The sequence below is a fragment of the Streptopelia decaocto genome (genome assembly GCF_964273445.1).
Source record: "Streptopelia decaocto genome assembly, chromosome: Z".
In the NCBI taxonomy this organism is placed as follows: Eukaryota; Metazoa; Chordata; class Aves; order Columbiformes; family Columbidae; genus Streptopelia; species Streptopelia decaocto.
In genome coordinates this window covers 53,687,346-53,707,451 of record NC_138657.1, presented here as the reverse complement: position 1 = coordinate 53,707,451, position 20,106 = coordinate 53,687,346, and the positions used below count along the sequence as shown (strand labels likewise).

The 20,106-nt window shown below is 37.8% G+C and overlaps 1 protein-coding gene across 2 annotated transcripts in view; it reads right to left on the bottom strand.

Annotated features, from left to right (window-relative positions):
* The window catches only part of LOC309451565 (3',5'-cyclic-AMP phosphodiesterase 4D-like), a 201,513-nt gene extending 181,764 nt beyond the window's left edge, over positions 1-19,749 (bottom strand). For both annotated transcript variants that reach the window (XM_082075317.1, XM_082075316.1), the window contains exon 1: positions 19,411-19,749. The gene's annotated coding sequence lies outside the window, so the exon portion shown is untranslated. The remainder of the gene's footprint in view (positions 1-19,410) is intronic.
* Between the last annotated feature and the right edge of the window lie 357 nt (positions 19,750-20,106).

Here is a 20,106-nt window from a genome sequence, read left to right as displayed (position 1 = left end):
AGTCATTAGTGAATATCTGATCATGATGGAGAATGGCACACTTTAAAATACTGTGTGTGTGTGTCAGCAAGACTTTACACACAAAGTGGTACCTGTAAATTTCAATTGTTTGATAGTAGCTTCAAGTTCAGATTTATTTCACGTAGTGATATATTGGGGGTGGGGAATGAGAGTCTTCGTGTGAGTGTATTTGTATTTTCACACCCTGCCTGTTCATGGATCCATTCTCTCAAGCAACATCATTGTGTTATTTCAGATTTCCTAAAGAATCATCAATCCAGATTTTGGAATTTTGATTTTATGGGCTTATCAACCAATTGCCCAAAGCAGCATGATATTTTTTTTTTTCCCCACAGGAGACAGCAACTTTATCCAGACTAAGGTACACATGTAGTGTTGGATAGTCAGACATATGATGGCGTAAAACAAATCAATAAAAAAATAAACAAGTACAAAGCGCTTAAAAAAAACCCTGCACACTAAGCTGCCCATGGATTATTCTTATGATGAACAGCAAAAACTACAGGCTTTCATATAAAAATAGCGCAAGCTACAAAAGTGAGGAAAAGTTGCATTTTTTGAACTTTCCACTGTAGGTCTCCGAAGAGTAATACTGGCCAAAAAAAGCAAGGAACTATATTACTGCCCACTTTCAAGCAGGTAATTCTACTGAAATCCATTAGTTTAACTTCTTGTATACTTTAAAATATTTTGTGATTTTTTTTTGTTCCATCTTGCTATACTGTTAATGTAAACACCGCTATGAGCCCCGATACAGCTTCCTATGGCAAAGCCTCGATTCAGTATTTTTAACTCAATTTTTTCTTCAGTCTTTTGGCACAAAACTCCTGGAACATTTGTAAGCAATTGAAGCAGGAAAGGGAGCCGCACCCATGGGGTTGCTTGAGTCGGTTGCAGACTGTGCCAAAACCATCACAGCACCCACATATAAATCCCTGCACAAAGGACACAGTGGGTGCCCCTAGCAGCATACATCCCACCAGAGGTAAAGCACAGGCAGTCCCTGCACTGGGAAGAGGAATTCCTCTTACCTGTAGGGTTTTCTTCAGGGAGCTGCCCTTCATTAGACAACTTGAGGGCTGTTGGAGAGGGCCTGCCCTCTTAAGCAAGCAAAGAGCTGACGAGGAAGCCAGTCAGCCCATGTAGGAAGCAGGCTGAGAAGTTACCCAGACAAAAGACAAAGCGGTCGCACAATGAGTAAACACAGCAGAAAGATCTGTACTCCTGAAAGCCAAACAAAACGTGGCTGGGGTGCAAGCTTGCACCCTGGACCACTGATCCCCCACAGGAACGGCAAACATGTTTCTTGGCATGGCACCAGCTGTGCCACCTAGCACAGGGGAACAACATGTGCTAGCTGGCACGGCCTTGAAGGGTAAAACATTGCAGGAGCCATTCCCAGTAGGAAAAACAGACAAGGTTTCACTGAGTTCTTCCCCCACCCTTCACTGTGCCAAGCTGGCATTTCACCCTTAAATGCACCCATCCTGCCAGACTCCAGAGCATACTGGACGTATTACATTTCATACTATGAAAATTTCACCTGCAGGAAGCTTTCTGCAAGAAAGCATAATTTCAACATCATTTTAGATACTTTCCATCAGGGAGGCGGGTGTTGCAGGTGGAGAGATAAATAACTAAAGCCTGGACTGGTTTAGGGCCATGACGCCCAGAGTTGCATAACATGGGTGAGTCCGTAGCCTCAAGTTCATAGTGAACTTCATCCCTGCCTTATTAAGGATTCCAACACCGCAGCCTTGCAAACAGCTACCAGTTAAAGAAAAAAAAAAAAAATCACAACATCACAAACTTTGCTTGCCATCACAAAAGTACAGTTAAAACTTTTATTGGTCATCTTGCAGCAAATTGTAATCAGGAAAGATGGTGAAAGAGCAGATTCCAAGGAGAATAAGTGCAGAAGAAAATAAGTGTATCTTTTCCAGAACAGGCTATCTTAACACTAATACAACACACATGGTAAATTGCTTAATATCTCTGAAAGTGGAAATTGCACTGAGCCATGAAAACCTTCTGAGGATGAAAAGCATCCTCAATGTAGAGACGAATTTTTAAGGCAGTGCTCTATATAGTTTAAACAGATCAAGAGTATCTACAACCAGGGATTATATGAAAACCTTAGAATCTTTGCCAGGACTGGGAAGTATTTATAATGATTTTATCACACATTAGTAACAGACTTTGAAGGGGATATTTTGCACTTAAGCTGCAACAAGACTTACTAAGAGATAGAATTAAGAGTCAATAGCTGAAGCTAGAGGAAATAATACCCAAAAGTAAGTAATTTTGCTTTCATTAAAACAGCACATAAGTGTAGCATTTCAGAAAGAAGCTAGTGTAATACCTCCAGAAAAATCAAGTCTTCAAGCCATAAAGCATCACCTTCAAATTTCTCAGTCCGACACATTGCAGAAGTAGACATTTCCTGGCTTTTCAACTAATGTCTTCTGAAAGGGTTATTTCATACCTTTTTCCATATTCTTTTTCCACCCTACCAATTACCCCAACAAAGGTTGCTAAATGCCCTACAGAAAACTGCTTTTATTTTCCCTTCTACTAGTGCTTTATTTTCCTATTGCACTACAAACCTGGACATAAAAGGCCATATAGCCCCCATTACACTGATGTAGCTCTTTTCTAAGGCTACTTTTTTTGTGAATTTTAAATGTTATCTTTCATTATTTCTCTTGCATGGAAAAATTACTTGAAGACTGCCATTCAATCAATCTATATTGCACTTTTTGGGGAACACCAGCATTACGACTGTCTCTTCCCATGGGATTATCCTATAGATCAGTATCCCCACAGGTAGGCATGTGACAAGGCAATTCAATCTGACTGAATAAAGGGCCTTAGTGTTATTTCTGTGAGAAGGCTTCAGGAAATGGCTGTAATGACTGGGGTTTATCTTCTCAAACTTTGCTTTGTCATCAGGAGTACCTGGCTTTATCCAAAATAAACTTGAACAGATCATTCAGAGCAGCAGTTGTTTTTCAAACAGAGATTTATGTTTAAATAAAAAAAAAAAAAAACCTTGTGATGTTAGTTTGCAGGGAATTAGGTAGATGTTCCTGTACCTTTTAGACCTAATTAAAAGCACAGCGCATTGATAACTGATCTTTTAAGGTCTCAGCTAATTGTTTCATTTACTGTATACACACATATTGTGCTATGTCTATTATATGGAAATCTATTATTAAAAAGATGAGTGGTTAACAACTTCCCTTGTCTTCATAATTAAATATCTTGATAAGAAACATACATATGGTGATAACAGAGGCAAACAACAATTTTTATATCCATCAAGTCCAAGGGCAGCACACTGCTAGAAATTTCATATACCAAAAGGCTGAAGCAAGGCCAGTCATCTTAATGGTCAAAGACAGGTGGATGTACAAACACATTTGTGCCAGACACCACATTGCACTGCAAATGCCTGGGACACCATGGATCTTACCATCTGTTTAAATGGATAAGCCACAGATGTTCAAACCTCCGTTATGAGATGAGTCCAGAAACTGCATACAGCATTCAGATTCTGAAAAGTGTGAATATTAAAAATCCAGCCCTTGATTTAATTTTTAAGTGTGGTTTCAAGTATAACTTGCATATTATAGCTTTCTCTGTGTAACTGGTGGCTTGTACACGTAAATATCTACTCACCAGAGTAATTTCATGTTCATACATGTATTATTGAAAGTAAAGAAAGTAGAAATCACATTCTCATACAAATATATCTTCTTTTCTATATCACTTTACTCATGAGGCAAGAAAGAAGAGGCAGAAAGATAGAAATCAGTGCAGACTCCTTGGCTGTAAAGTAACAAAACTGCAACCTTCACATCGATGCCCAGATCTCAAAGAGCCTAGGGAGGATGAGATCCCTAGATAATGAAATAAAGAATAGGCTGACTGCATTTCAACTTAACTGCTAAATGTTGATTTAAAAAAATCAAAATGTTTTTATACAGATTGAATTAAATCTTATATTTAATATTTAAAAACAGCAAGCAAACTCAGCATCACCAAAACTCAACTTTAATTGTGCATGTAAATTTTATACATGTACAACCACACACTAAATCTGTTTTGGAGGAATATCATCATAAATATCACATGCAAACTACCATTTCCTTTAATGCTGTAAAAATAACTACATTAAGAAGCTCTAGTAAGGGCCTACATATTCAAAATTCTGAGACAGAAAAAGCAAAATCCTTTTTTTTTTTTTTTTTAGTTGCATTTGCAAAAGGTTGGAGCACAGTTTTCAGCTATCACTGAAAACTGATTGAGTCACACCTTGAAATTTGGCATAGCAAGATCAGGTGTATTGCTTTCCCCTACTGTGTCAGACATTCATGTATTGTGACCAACTGTCATTTTTTTTAACAGTAACCAGAAAGATTAAGATATAGGAGAGTTGTTTGGGATAACTGCAACCACGGACAAACATAGATTTGATTAACCATGTTTCATGGTATGCACATCTCTTAAGTTCTCAAAGTTCCGGTTTTCCATTGAAACTGAGTACAAAACAGCTTTCAAGTTTTGACAGCTGAATTTACACAGCAGAGTTCCTTTAGTCTATCTAGATCCTTTTCTGTCTCAGGCCATAAAGCCACCTTCCAGTTCAGTTCCTAACTTGCCCTCAGGCCCCTTCCAAACACATATCAAGCACAAAGAAAATGTTTGTCACCCACACCTTATAAAAAAAAATGCATGCACAACTAATTCCATACAGTTTATACACAAGAAGTAATTTCTCTCCCTTTATCATCTTTTCAAATCCATTACTGAGCTGGAATATTTTCATTTTTTATTTTGGCAAGCTATGAATGATGTACTTGTAGTTCTTACTTGAGAGGTTCCGACCATGAAAATTCAAAAAAGTTTTGGTCTGCATTGGTTTGGCAGAACTGGAGAGATAAATGAGATAATACTTAAGATCTGATCTGTCAAGAAAAGTGACAACCTGTCCATAGGCTGTAATACAGATTCCAGGATATAGCAAGTTTGAGCTTTGCTAGCTATTGATATCACTGTGACAGGTAAAACTTGCTGGCAAATTATTTAATGCAAAGGACACCACCATTTCTTATCCAGAGAACAGCAAGTTCCAGCAAACTCCTGAAGGAACAGCATATTCTCTGTACATGAGCCAGGAGCTATGCTACTTAGGGAGAATATTTGTGTTACTGCCTGAAAATTTAAATACATCTGCATTCTACTTTGGGTAAACAAGACTTTCATTCAAGGAAAGCAAGCTGGAACACAGAAACAGAGTATTACCTTTTCAGATGCACAGAACTCAAATCCTGATACACACACGCACACACACACAAAAAAAAAAAAAAAAAAAAAAAAAAAAAGCAATCCTCCCTGCATCCTGAGAATGCAAATATATGCAAACAACCAGTATCATTCATTCTTGCTTATGACTTTTTCCACCTATACATAAATGTGAATGATAACCTGCTGTCAACATCCACACATACATCTTTTATCAGTAGAGTCATTACACAACAGTTTCAGAAAGCAACTGCAAAGACAAGAGTATCCAAGCAAGCCAAAAGCTGCTTCTTTAATAATATGACTTGGAGGGTTTTTATCTTCTCCTCTGGGCCAAACTGTGTCACACACTTTGTTTAAAAGTCTAAACCAACATTTTCAAGATACTTTGAAGATATTAATTTGAATTGATTGAATTTGATTAATAGATTAATTTTTTAATTGATTGAATTTGATTAATTTTAGCTTCAGCGTTCCCACTTAGTCCCTTTGGTTTCCTCCTATCTCCAAATACGATTTGAACTCACTGTTTTTCCTTCTAGATTTCCTTCTGTCCTCTATCTGTCCCACACGCTCTACACCTTTCAATCCGCTGAGTGATCTACCAGAACACACAGACATCACAGATGTATGATTATACTGTTTTAAGAGGATATATGATTGTACTGATGGGATGACATGGTTTTTGCTTTTTCCCAAGAATGTTGTAACTCTTAATGATCAACCAGAAAGAAAGGAAAACTCCTCCCACTCAAAAAGAAAAGAAAAAAAATCTTAACCTAGTTATTTGTTTTTCAAACTTTGGAATAATCTTTACGTAGTGCATATTTCATTCAGAAATCTAAATTGAGCATGGTAAATGATAGAAGAAAAAGCCTAGTGTACCTTAGGCTAAGAGAAAGTATTTTTTCTTTTTATTGTGAACTCTAAATTTCTGGTTATAAGTTCTACATTTTTTGTATGAAAGTTTATAACATAAAACTGTGACAACACAGACACAGCAGTACATTCTTCTGTGAAGCCAAAGAATCACAGATCTGTAAAACTGAAGGATGTAAAAATATTTATTTCCAAGATACTCAGTGCAACACTCAAAGTCACTTAAGGTTATAATTCGCATAATGTCACAGAGCAACAGCAACAGAAGGCCCTGTCAGATCCTCTAGTAATTTTGACCTCTCCTTAATTCCCAAGGCTGCCATGGATTATTTTAATATCAGAAGCAACAGCATGGGCTAACTGCCCAACTAAGCAATTCATGTGCCTTTCCAGGGTTTTGCAGGACCACTCCTGTCTGTTGCCTACGTGAAGAACCCACTACTTGTGCAGGCTTAAGATGTATCCAGCAGCCAAGGGGCACTTCTATTTGTGGGTGTCCCTCCATTATTTTGGTTTGTGTTTTGGGATGGAGGTTTCTTCACACAACTAACATCTGGCTCACAGAGACAGAAATGGAAGAAATACTTCTACTGGCTGCAAATGACCTACCATTAATTGCCTGTCAGGAGACTGTAACGCAGGTAAAAAGCAGGATACACCTGCAGCCGGTACTCTGATGCTGTACTGAGCACACATAGTTTCGATATTTGTAAGCAAAATGTTTACAAAAATACTTTATAAAACATATTGGAGTTTTAATATAAACTATGTTGTTGACCTGAACCCATACCAAAAATTCACTGGAAAAGCATTGGACCTTTAAATTTAAAGAGAAGTTTAGTTCTTTTTGTAAGTTCTTCCAAATTATGTAAAGTGTTTCTTCTTATCAATCTTACATTTAAACAAAAAAACACATGAATTTTGTCTGCTTCAGTCAAACACCAATATATATAACTCAGCCAGTAAGACTCAAAGTAGACACTATGTACAAGCTATAACTTGGGCTGTCTTTCCTGCAAAGTTATGCTTCCTTTCGTTTATAGAGAAAAGCCTTTGGCATGTTTTAAACAAGGATGCAAATCTGAGACTCTCTACTAAACAACTGGGAAAACTTTTTCAAAGAAAAAGCTATCTTGACTTCCTAAAGTAAGTTATTTAACGTAATATGAAACAAAAAGTTTCATTCGTGTGGCATAGTCACATAGTCACATAGTCACATAGACAGTATAGTCAAGGAGACACTGAACTATGAATTAGGGAGCATCTATACAAGAAGCAGTAAAACGTGCAGTGCAAGCTAATTCTGCCCCAATTAGCATTGACACAGTGTATCAATACTGCTTCTGGGATCAAACAGGTGTCCTAATGTGGACCTTCACTGCCCCAGCTCTTTGCTATGGGTATCTCTAATAAAACATCATACTGCAGATGTATTCCACATTTTGATTCCTTCTTTGGCAGCTGACCTGCTCTGACTTGCCCAAGGTTATGTTTAAATTGTGCATATTTCCATCCTGTGCCTATCATCATGTTTAGTTTATAATCTCATAAGGGCAGGGACTGCCTTTTACTGCTTGTTTGAACTGCATCTACCACAATAGGACTTTGATCCAGCCTGTAGGCACTGCTTGCAGTATGTTAGATTTCAAATGCCACCTATAGAATTCTCTGTCAATACAGTTTCAGTTCCTGGAAACATGGTATTAACAGTATTGAAACAGTGCGTGTACTCAGCTACAGCAATGGACTGATTTTTCCACATTACACCCCTTAAGATCACAGCAAACATAGTGCCCTAAGAAACTCACTTAAACTTGCTTTTTCTTTTTTTTTTTTTCTTTTTTTTTTTTTCCCATAGTCTCTTTTCTTTTGAGCACAGGAAAAATAGAGTAGTAACATTCAGAGCTAAAAACCTGACTAGATTAAAAAAATTATTGCAGCAGAGATAACTTTCATTCAAATGTGACATGCCAAGTCACATGGCAGTTCAGGCTACAATACTCCATTCTCCGGGTTTAATGTCTTATCAAGTTATTTCCTTGTGCTTCACATACGTCAGAGAAACCATGCCAAAACCAGACCTTCACATCCTAGAGAACTACTTTGGATTTCTTATTTCAGAGATATCACAGAAACTAATAGTTTATACCGTAATTCACTTCCTCACTTAATTCCTATTATCTCAGTCAAATTAAATTTGCTGTGGTTTAGGTTTTATATTACATATGTAATAGTGTACCTATTTACAACACCTGACTACTAAGGTAAAGCTGGCAAAAGTTCTCTCAAATATTACCTGTGTGAGCAAAACACTTTTTTGTTTAACTTCATAAAGTCATTTAGAGGAATGAAACAGCTTACTTTGCTGATCCACACCTAACAATAATACTTTAGACAGTATCATCATAGTATTGAATTTCATTTTGTGATGATCACTGTAATCGTGCATGATTCTATGCCTTTCACCATAACATATACAATTAGCAATATTGCATTCACCATAGGGCACATTATGCAGAGCTCACCATTGGAAGTAATGCACATGCACACTCTTCACAAAAAGAAATTCAGTAGGCATAAAGCCACTAATACAAAAGAAGTTGGTTTACTGCAATGTTTACCATAAATTCAATAGCTTTTTTATTATTATTATTTTAGAACTTGAATATGGGGTTCACCACTGCATAAAACAAGAATTTTACAATAAAGGGTAAACATATTTCTAAAATTATATTCCTATTTTCTATTACAGGTTCCAAAAATAATTACTTTGCTAGAGAAGAAAGATTTATACAGAAGTTTTTCAAGGACATTTTATATCCCCAGAAGCTATAATGTTCATTTGAAATAGCAAGTCATCTATCTGAAGAATATTTACTATTGTAAAACTATTTACTCACACAAATGCATCTGAAAGCTATGGCTTCAAGAAGAAAAGCTAATAAAAAACAGCTAACAGAAAGTATGTTCTTCTTGGTATAACCCAAGCTATTTACGCAAAAACACTAGCTTTATTATACCACACATGAAATTATTTTTCCAGTACAAAAACAAGCACTGTGGAAAGTCCTTCACACAAAGTAATGCATTTATAGCATTGAATATGACCTTGTACCATTCAAAATAAAGGTGTAGAGCACTAGCCTAGTAACTTTCTAATTTCTGATTTCAATCTGCTGCTCTATTGTTTTAAACCTCAGTTGCACAGAGGTAACACCCAACAATCTCAGGAAACCAACAAGGGAGTCACTGTGATAACTTCATCTGATTAAACTGCAAATCCTGAATAGTGTTTCCCACTGGTTTCTAATTCACTGGGAGCAGATTTTGTTTTTAGACGTGTGAACTCTAATATGCTGACATTTTGCTTGGTTAAAAAAAAAAAAATCTACAAATTAAGGAAAGCATCATAGCACCATTAAAAAAAAAAAAAAAAAAAAAAGGAAGAAAAGGAAGAGAGGAGAAGAGAAAGAAGAGAGAGAGAGAGAAGGAGGAGAGGAGAGGAGAGGAGAGGAGAGGAGAGGAGAGGAGAGGAGAGGAGAGGAGAGGAGAGGAAAAAGAAAAAAAAAGAGAAAAAAATAGAAGAAAAGAAAAGAAAAGAAAGAATAGAAAAAGAAAAAAGAAAAAAGAAAAAAGAAAAAAGAAAAAAGAAAAAAGAAAAAAGAAAAAAGAAAAAAGAAAAAAGAAAAAGAAAAAAGAAAAAGAAAAAAGAAAAAGAAAAAAAAAAAAAAGAAAAAAGGAAAAAGAAAAAAGAAGAGATAAGAAGAAAAGAAGAAAGAAAAGAAAAGAAAAGAAAGAAAAGAAAAGAAAAGAAAAGAAAAGAAAAGAAAAGAAAAGAAAAGAAAAGAAAAGAAAAGAAAAGAAAAGAAAAGAAAAGAAAAGAAAAGAAAAGAAAAGAAAAGAAAAGAAAAGAAAAGAAAAGAAAAGAAAAGAGAGAAAAAGAGGTGGGGAAGAGGGTGTTTTTTAAGCCTTGAAGTTGTTTAAAATACTAGATGTTAACAATGTCCTGCTTTTTACTGTTATGTCATTATTTAGAGAAGATGCAGGAGGAGACTGCAAAAGAAGTGGGGGTTCTTTATTATATTGCAAACTGGGAACTGTGTGCTTTAATAGTGCTACCAAAATTGCTACCCTGCAATACCCAAATTACATGAAAATGTAAGACATACTGGACATGAGATGTAAGGCAACAACACTATATTTTCTTATAAAAGCACAAAAAATACAAGGATCAAACACAGCCCATTTCAGTAATGAATGAACCACAAATGCACTGACCACATGCAACATCATGAAGCTATTTTAACCATAGCAAGGCAAGAGCTACTAAGTTAACTGTAACTGACCTCACAAAGCACAGAATCTCAAATGTTATCTGCCAGTGAACTACTTCCTAAACACAAGCATTCTTGTTTAAGTTATGCAATTAACAGAGTTGAAAAAGTCAAAATTACTCACAGAGTCCTGAAGATGCAATAGCAAACTATCTAAGACAGGAAATTCCAGTGCAATATTACAAAACAAGTAAGAAGAAACATGCATAAAGCCAGGAACTGACAGGCCTCTGGATTCCTGCAACTGTGGGAATCATGCTCGTGCATGCTGGGCTATAATTTATGAAACGGAGCCCAGGAAACAACCAATCGCTTAGCTCCTCCTAACAAGTCCAACTGGCTATGAAAAGCTGGAAGTGCTGCACAGAACAATGAAGAGGAGCTATCCCACATATTAATCTGCTTATCTGGGATTGCTTTCTGTTTAGAGAGAGGGAAGCCTGTAACAGGGAGAGAGAAAAAAAAAAAAAAAATAAAGCAAAAGAAAAATCACAGATTTGCTGTCGAAACAACAGAACAAATTTTGGTCAACAGGCAAATCTTCCATCGCAGTCAGGTGGCTAGTACTATAGTCAAAAATTTTTAACATCAGCAAAAACATTTCAGAAGAGTGCCATCCTCCTTAGCAGTGGGTTTTTTTCACATTATTTACAGAAAGCTATGCAAACTGGATTTATATTTCATGTGCAACTGTTTCAGTGTTCTTCTGCTCTTAATTTAAATATAATATTACTGCTTAATGTGAAACATCCTTCCATAAAATTTGATTAGAGTAAGATTTTTTTTCAGATCACAGGTGGCTGTTCAGTGCATTAATGAGCACTCATTTCTGAAGAGCCATCTGCATGGTCCTAGGGTTTAAGATTTAAAAGACCATCATTTACCAGAGAGATAATAAGAGGAACAAGAAAGTGTGTCTTCAATTAACATCCAAAGAAGAAATACTTTAAAAAAATCTGGAACAGACCCGGATTTACACACTAGAGCATATGGAACCAAAGCTGTCCTTCCCAGGAAATTTCATGGTTACAAAATGCGGGTTTGACCAAAATGAAACTAAAACCACTTTGATGTTTTCTGCCAATTATTTTTTCTTAAATGCTTCAGAGTAACAGAAAACATTTTATTCTCAATTCTGGTTTATGTTATAAGAAATTAGAAAATAAAATTTATAGTTTCATGTACTGAAAAATACATAGGAATCTGACAAGAAATTTTGACCTCACAATACTATCTTCCCGTGCACATGCCCGCTGAATTCTCCATGTTGATAAATTTCTATTTACTCAAAAAAGAAGTAAGAAATGAGCTTTAATACATAAAAACTACAATTTTTGTAAAGAGCTGTTGGCCTATTTATACAGAAATCCTAGTAACATTTAATGAAAACATTGATACATTGGTGTGAGTTAGCATGAGTTTTACAATTATGGAAGTCACATAGGTTTGGTTGCTTTATCTTTAAATCCTTTTTACTTATGGTTATTCTTCACATTCCTTCATTTTTTCTCCTTCCTAACTTAATCCAGGCCTTAATAATTTCTGAAATCTCCTTGTCAAAATGTATGCTATAAAACCACTCCAGTATTTGCTGTCATGGCACCCATATTCAATAGTTTCTACAGATATTTTGCAGCTTTAGATGCTTTCCCAGAGGACAGGTAGTAGCTACAGAGGAGCATCTGGACCATCTTGTCCTGCTGGGCATCATTATTTGATTTAGAGAAATGGAAGCCTTTAATCTTATGAATCAGGTCTTTTTGCATACCTAAGCAGACTCCTCCCCAGGTCTCCAATCTATCACTACATGTAGTAATCATGAGCTATTTCAGCACTGCATCCTTTTAAATGGCTCTTGATGAAAAATTACTATGCAAAGAGAAAAAAAAAAATGAGCTGAAAATCATCAGTTTATAACAGATACTCAAAGTGATATTCAGTTACCTTGTTTCTGTTAATTAGAAGAAACTTTCAATGTCCCACAGATTTCTGAGCAACAGATAAAAGGAATAACTTTATTCAAAGGTTTTACAATTCCACAGTGATTGAAGAGCAGCCACCTCCAAAGAATAGCATTTGCTAGCCAAAGGGTCAGGTGGAACTGATAGCGTCCATAAAAATAAAATAAAAAATATTTTTTAAAGGGCATAATTATACAATTTAACCTAGAAATTTGAAAATATTCTAGTTATACCTATGGGATGCATCCAAAATCTTCAGCTATCTCTAGCCATTGGCAGCCTTGTCACCAGCCTATGTTCTATTTGACAAAAACTAGAAAGATACATAGTGGCTTCATAAACTTGGAACTTGAGTTTATTACCTTTGGAAGCCATGTCTCCAAACTGAAAAAGGAAACGCTGTAAATTTTAGTGTCAGCTTTCTGCTGCCAGAACATAAGGAAAATAAAGTGATTACCAACTGGTTTCTTTCCACAATGAGTGAGGAACAGCATCTTCTAAGAAGAGCATTTGGAAGTGAAAGGGATATATGTATATTAATACATATTCACACAGGCTAAGGTTTTTTTTTTTCAAGATTAATTCAAGTAGGGTGCTGCCTTTCTCCACAAAATTAGCTTCATAGCCCTCCCTTCCACCCTACCATGCATTAAGAATATGACAGGGTCTGCAGGTAGGAGGAAGTATGCTTCCCCCACCTCTCAGCCAAAAAAACACCCTTCTTGCAACTTTTGCTTGTTTATATAACTTCCACAATTAAAATGTGAAAGTGCTAGCTCTACTTACTCAATAAAGAAACCTATCACAACTCTCAGCTACACCCTCAAAGAGTGGCAGTTACTGGTTTTCCTTCTCAAGATCACAAAGAGTACTAGGTCCTGTCATTTCCACCAGTGGAAGAGGTATTCCTGGCACCCACATTCAGTGTTTTGAAAACACTGTAGTACAATAACAAATTGGTACCATTCCTTTATTTTATTTTCTGTATAACTCTGGACAGTATCACATGCCAGTTTACTGTAGTTAGATTTAAAACTAAATAATTTATGGAAACAAAATCCACAGTTAAGAACAGCCTTCACTGAATAACTGGAATGTCTGAGGTAAAGCAATTCAGTTAATCCTTAAGCTATTATATCTTTACCATATTGTTTTTCTTCCAGCTTGTTAAATTATTTGTCTCCATAATAGGAGTTTTCTGCATGCAATTCATTCTTTCTGTACTAGGCTATCTTTCAGAATTCCCTGATTTACTGTGTTTCTGGACCTGCCATACTGGTATCAGCTTCACATCTACTGATAACGTCAGTTGCCTTAAAAGTTCCTCTGCCAATTACTATTCTTTTTAAATAGTTCACCCACAAATGTTTTTTCTTTGTCAATGTTTGAAATACTTCCGTTACCTGAACACTTTTTAAACACTGTAGCATATAGCTTAAAAGGAAAACACATCAGCCAGGAACTTGAACACTTAGCTGCCTGAAGGTTCTGGCAGACTGAAGGAGAATCCCATTTTCATACATGAAAGTGTCTGGGCATAACAGACTCTGAACGTTAACTGATTGGAAGAGGCAGGAACAGCCTAGGTAGGAGTAAGGCAGCGTGGTAGTTGCAACTGGCTCTATGGGAAAGTGCTAACAGGGGTCCCTTCCTTCCTCATCTCTCCTTAGCTAATCTGGGACCTGTGAAAAAAGGGCTATTCCAGTCAGTCACGATCAGGTTGTCCAAAAGAAGGATGCAACTTTAAGTTACATTCCAATATATTTCAATTTTTTCGACACATATTCAACCCAATTGTAGATCATGCTGTTTATCCCTTATGTTTATTCCTGCAGCTCCAGAGTGTCCTGTAGATGACCAGATATGTATGAACTGAAACGTCTGTATATTTGCTTGGTCCTGCAGAACATGTTTGTGTTTAGCTTTCCTAGGATTACTTCATGCACTCCACGAAGTTCTTACAAAGGTGATTGTTAGCAGTTTCTCTGTATGGACTAGCTATTTAAGCAGCATCTACAAAATCACCCCTTGCAATGCACACACACAAATCATATGGAAAGGAATATTTCTATTACACCCAGGTCTTAAAACAGCAGAGAAATTCTACACACTAGGACAGCACTGAAAATAGTAGATATGAACAATGGAAGTAGAGATCTGCAGGCAAGCTACGCGAGAAATTATGACTGTTTACTCATCTGATTAATCAGGAGGTATATTCCACTAGTGAAGCTTTCATGAAGAATAAGGTTTCTCTCATAATATTAGGAAACAAGTACTGTGTGTTGAATAACTTCAATTATAAACAAACACATAACAGTTTAATAAACAAGTTGTACAACTCTCCAGATGCTGATTTTATTTTACACAGCAATGACAACAAATACAAGATCATAAAAGATAATTGTATTCTGTCTGATAGTTTGGTGAAGGAAATCTTTTGAACAGTGCACAAAGAAACAAGGAAAATATGCAAAGAATGGAACATATGATCCATGAACGCACATCCTACGTCAGAAGCAGAAGGACATCTTCCAGCATGTAACTACATAATCATTTAGCAAAACACTATGTAAAAGAATGTGAAACTGCTGCTTACAGTAAACAAGAACTACCTCTGGTAAAGGCTACATGATGTGGCTACAAAAACCAAGCTGAACAAACTGTATATGCATAGTAGACTTTTTGAAGGAAAAAAAAATAATAATTCTGTACACATGCATTCATTTAGGAACCCAAGTATTCATCTGCACTGCTGGTTCAGATGCACATGAACAAGATCAGCCAGTGCTAAACTCACTACTAGATGCACAATTAACTGACAACTTCAATACAAAACCAGTATAACCAATTTTCATAGCTATCAATTCTGCATGGAGGGACAACAGTGTTGTACAATCTGGCTGTATTTCTTGCACACCTTAATATGCAAACCTGCACAAAACTCTGCTATATTATATACATGGGCTTTTCTTGTACATAGCATAGAGGTGCTTCAAGACCTGAAGAACTTCTAAGACAACTTGATGTTTAGTAGTCTTATTTCAGCAACTGGAATATCAACTACTACTGGTTTTGCTGATGGAGTAGTTGCACTAAGTCAGCCTGAAAATTAATTCAGTCCAGTACCCCAAATTTGAAAGTGAGCTATATGGGATGTTTAGTCAAAGACATGCCCACCACCATCAAAACAAAATCAAACCAACCAACCAACCAGACACATACACACACACACACACACACACACACACACACACACAAAGCGGGGGGGGAGGGAGAAAAAAGTTTTTTTAAAGGATAAAAAAATATAGGCTTTATTATTAGTATCCTTTGCCCTTTGATAAAGCTTGGGGGGTTTGATTGAGATCTAGAAGTCATTTCAGATGTAAAGAAAGGAAAAATCCAAACTCCATAAAGCTCATATTAAAAATAATGGGAGTTCAGAATTTCCGTCAGTTTAACACATACCAAGGGAGACAAAATATTAAGTAACTTTCCCCATGATCACCAATTCTGGAATGGAATCCAGTCTTCCCAGACTTACTCCAGGATTCAAGCCACAAGATGTCCATCTCCATCACTATTTACTGCAGTACAGCTTATAAAGTACCTATGAGGGAGTGACATTGTGTAAACTGCTACTGTATGACTGAGCTTCCTGCATATGTAAAATCAACTTGATGGTATCAAAGTTGTACTACCTATATACCAGAACAGCAGTGATGTAAGGTTATTAAATCTCACCGGTCCTCTGGAAAGTAGAGTTGCATTTAGACTAAGGACAGGCTGAAGCCATGGGAAAAGAGTCCATGAAGGAGAATAGTAATAGGATTATTCCAGAAACAGCAGAAAATGTGGGGACACCATCAAGAGTCTCAGTAACTAAAGAGATATAGGAGAATTTATAGATTCTCACTGATAGGAAGCTTAATCCAAGGGAGACAATCACAGGAGGCATTCATATGAAAACCAATGCTGTCACTTGCACATATTGTCTCTCCCGCAAAGGTAAGAAATTCAGATTCAGAGATACTCCATGATCTAGAGAAAAATTTTTCATAACAATGGGCCTCCACTGTAACTGCTAACAAGTGGTCCTGAATGATGAAACAATCTCCAAGAGCCTGAGATAGCATGTCTTAAACAAATGATAAACCTTATGCACAGATACATGCCAGCTAACCTAAGAAAGCAGCCAACTGAAGTTCAGCACCTAGCAGACCCAATGTCTTTCCAGCCCTGTTGATAAACCTAGTAAAGCACTCTGCTGGGGAAGCCCTGCAAAACTTGTACTTTCTTGTTCCCAGAAAAGTCTAATTGTATTAGAACTTGCTTACACTGAGAATCTAAGCACTAGAAATTTTTAAAAAGACAGCTTTACAATTGCACACAAAATTGATGCTTTCAGTCCCAGCAGTAAGAAAATTTAGAGTCCTTTGAGAACAGATAGCAACTGTGCTAGCAACTAGATATAAAATTACAAAATCTGGCATTCACACAGTCACAGAATCACACAGAATGTTAGGGATTGGAAGGGACCTCGAAAGATCTTCCAATCCCCCCTGCCGAAGCAAGAAAACCTAGATAAGGTTACACAGGAATGCATCCAGATGGGTTTTTAATGTCTCCAGTGAGGAAGACTCCACAACCTCCCTGGGCAGCCTGTTCCAGTGTTCTGTCACCCTCACCATGAAGAAGTTTCTTCTCACATTTAAGTAGAACCTCCTATGTTCCAGTTTGCACCCAATGCCCCTAGTCTTATCATTGATTGTCACTGAGAAGAGCCTGGTTTCATCCTTGTGACTCTCACCCTTTACATATTTATAAACATTAATGAGGTTGCCCCTCAGTCTCCTCTTCTCCAAACTAGAGAGACCCAGCTGCCTCAGCCTTTCCTCATAAGGCAGATGCTCCGCTCCCTTAAACATCTTTATGGCTCTGTGCTGGACTCTCTCCAGCAGTTCCTCGTCCTTCTTGAACTGATGCTGTGGGAGACAGTGTTAAATGCTTTACTGAAATCAAGATAGATCACATCCACTGCTTTAGCATTATCTATGCACCTGGTTTTGTCTTCAAAAACAGCTATGAGGTTGGTTAAGCACGACTTCCCCTTGGTGAAGCCATGCTGACTGCCTCGAATGACCCTCTTATCCTTGATATGGCCCAAGACAGCACCAAGGTTAAGTTATTCCATCACCTTTCCAGAGATGGAGTGACCAGTCTATAGTTAAGCAGGTCCTCCTTCTTGCCCTTTTTGAAGACTGGAGTGATATCTGCTTCCCTCCAGTCCTCAGGCACCTCTCCCACTCCCCACAACTTACCAAAGATGATAGAGAGTGGCCTAGCAACGACTTCAGCCAGCTCCCTCACCTGAGGGTGCATCCCATCAGGACCCATGGATTTGTGGAGGTCCAGATTGTTTAACTCGTCCTTAACCCAGTTCTCATCAACCAAGGCAAACTTCTCCATTGTCCTGACTTCCTCTGGGACCTCAGGAGTATGGGGTTCCTTGGGACAGCCTCCAGCACTACAGACAGAGGAGGCATTCAGTAACTCTGCCTTCTCTGTATCTTCTGTCACCAGGGCACCCACCTCATTCATCAGTGGGTCTACATTGCCTCTAGTGTTAGTTTTATCTGCCATGTATTTGAAGAAGTTCTTTCTGTTGTCCTTGACCCCTCTCACAAGGTTTAATTCTAAGGAGGCCTTAGCCTCAGGCCTTAGCTTTCCTAGTTGCCTCCCTACATCCTCTGACAACAGCCTTATGTTCTTCCCAAGTGGCCAGCCCCTCCTTCCATGATCTGTAAACTCTTCTCTTCCACTTGAGTTTGCCCAGCAGTTCCCTGTTTAATCAAACAGGTCTCCTCACTTCCTTCCTTGACTTCCTACCTGTTGGGATGCTCTGATCTTGAGTTTGAAAGAAGCAGTCTTTAACCAGCTATCTTAAGCCCCTTTCCCTTCAAGTATCCTTTCCCGTGCGATTTCCCCTAGCAATTGCTTGAAAAGGCCAAAGTTGGCCCTATCGAAGTCCAGGGTTGCGATTCTGCTTGGTATTCTGTTCCTGCCACATGAGATCCTGAACTCTACCATCTCATGGTCACTGCAGCCAAGGCAGCCCTCAACCTTTATCGCTTCAACCAGACCCTCCTTGTTAATGGAGAATGAGATTCAGCAGTGAGAAGTGTGTGTGAGTGTTAGTGAGAATGAGATCCCCACTTCTGAACACTAGATTTCAGAAACAGTGTAATGTTTTGCACAGGAATCGCAGGAGAGGCTTTTCTTGGGTGGGGGGAGAAAGGTTATATGTCCATAGCTTCCTGGGTTTATACTGGGAAAAACAATATGCATTGTATCTGCCACTCTAAACTTTCATTGGTGATTGGGAGGAGCTGGTAGTTATCTTCACACACAGCAGTCTAAGCACTGAAGCATACAGTTACCATTTAAAGACATCACTGACGTGCCCAGAAACTTGGTAACTTGCTGGCATCCCTGGGGCCAAGCACTGGCTCTCAAGAAGTGAGAATGAGTAATGAAGAATGAACCCTCCCATTATCTCTCTCCCTGTCCTACCCTGGGAGCATCAGGATTTTTTTTCATTGCTTCCAGTTGGAAAAAGTAGAAACATCAAACAATTTGTTGCATCTTGGTCTCCTATAAATAGAACCAGGTGCAAAACAGAGTGTTGAAGATTAAACCAGCACGTTTTCACCTAGTGCAATTCCCAGAGATGTCGTGAGTCAGGACATCCATGCAGAGTGCTATTAACACCAGAAAAACCTAAAGCATTTTGTGAGATCCCTGCCAAGGCACTGGGAGAGGGAAAGGAGAAGCACAAGGCTGTCAGGAAGAAAATAAAGTTACAATGTCAAAGGAGAAAACAAACAAACCAACAGTCTACATTTTACCTTTTTTTGTGAGCTCCAAAAGTTTAATGGTAGCGATCAATCTGTGCGGGGCTGGACTCTTGCCCTGATCTTCCCTCTCACCCCCTCTGGCAGTCTCAGATGTTCTTAGTGAAGCAGCAGCTGTCACTCTGGCAGCAGCAGCGTGAGCCCAGCTGAGTTCATACATGCAGTTATTTTAGCACATTGCCTTTTTTTATTTCTCAGAGAAAAAAAAAAAATAACAACAACAAAAACCCTGGCAATTTAATACTTTGGATAGCTCAGCTAGACCTGGATAGAATCTGACTGGGTAGAGAAAAAAAAGCCTTAAACAAAACAGTTCTTTCAGTCCTAGCCCTCTTTTTCTCAAACAACAGTTGTGCACAAGGGCACAAGAGATTTAAGAGGAAGAGTTTTCTTTCTGGTGGGAAATATTAAGCAATCAAGTTGTAAGCAGAGTGGGTCACATTGCAGGTTGCAAAATGCCAACTGAAATTGTCTTAAGAACATGAAAGTTTTTTAAGAACTGTCAGTGTCATCTCTAGACCACAGTCAAACTGTAAAAGCCTGTGGCTGGGAGAACCATGCTGGCTTTTGCTTTCACCCTCTCTTCTCTTGCTCTCCTTATAGCAAGCAATAACCTAGAAGCTGAGTCATGGTGTAAGTCACATTTCTGCCCAATCTGTTGTTCTCCAAAGTCACAATCTATCTACTGTC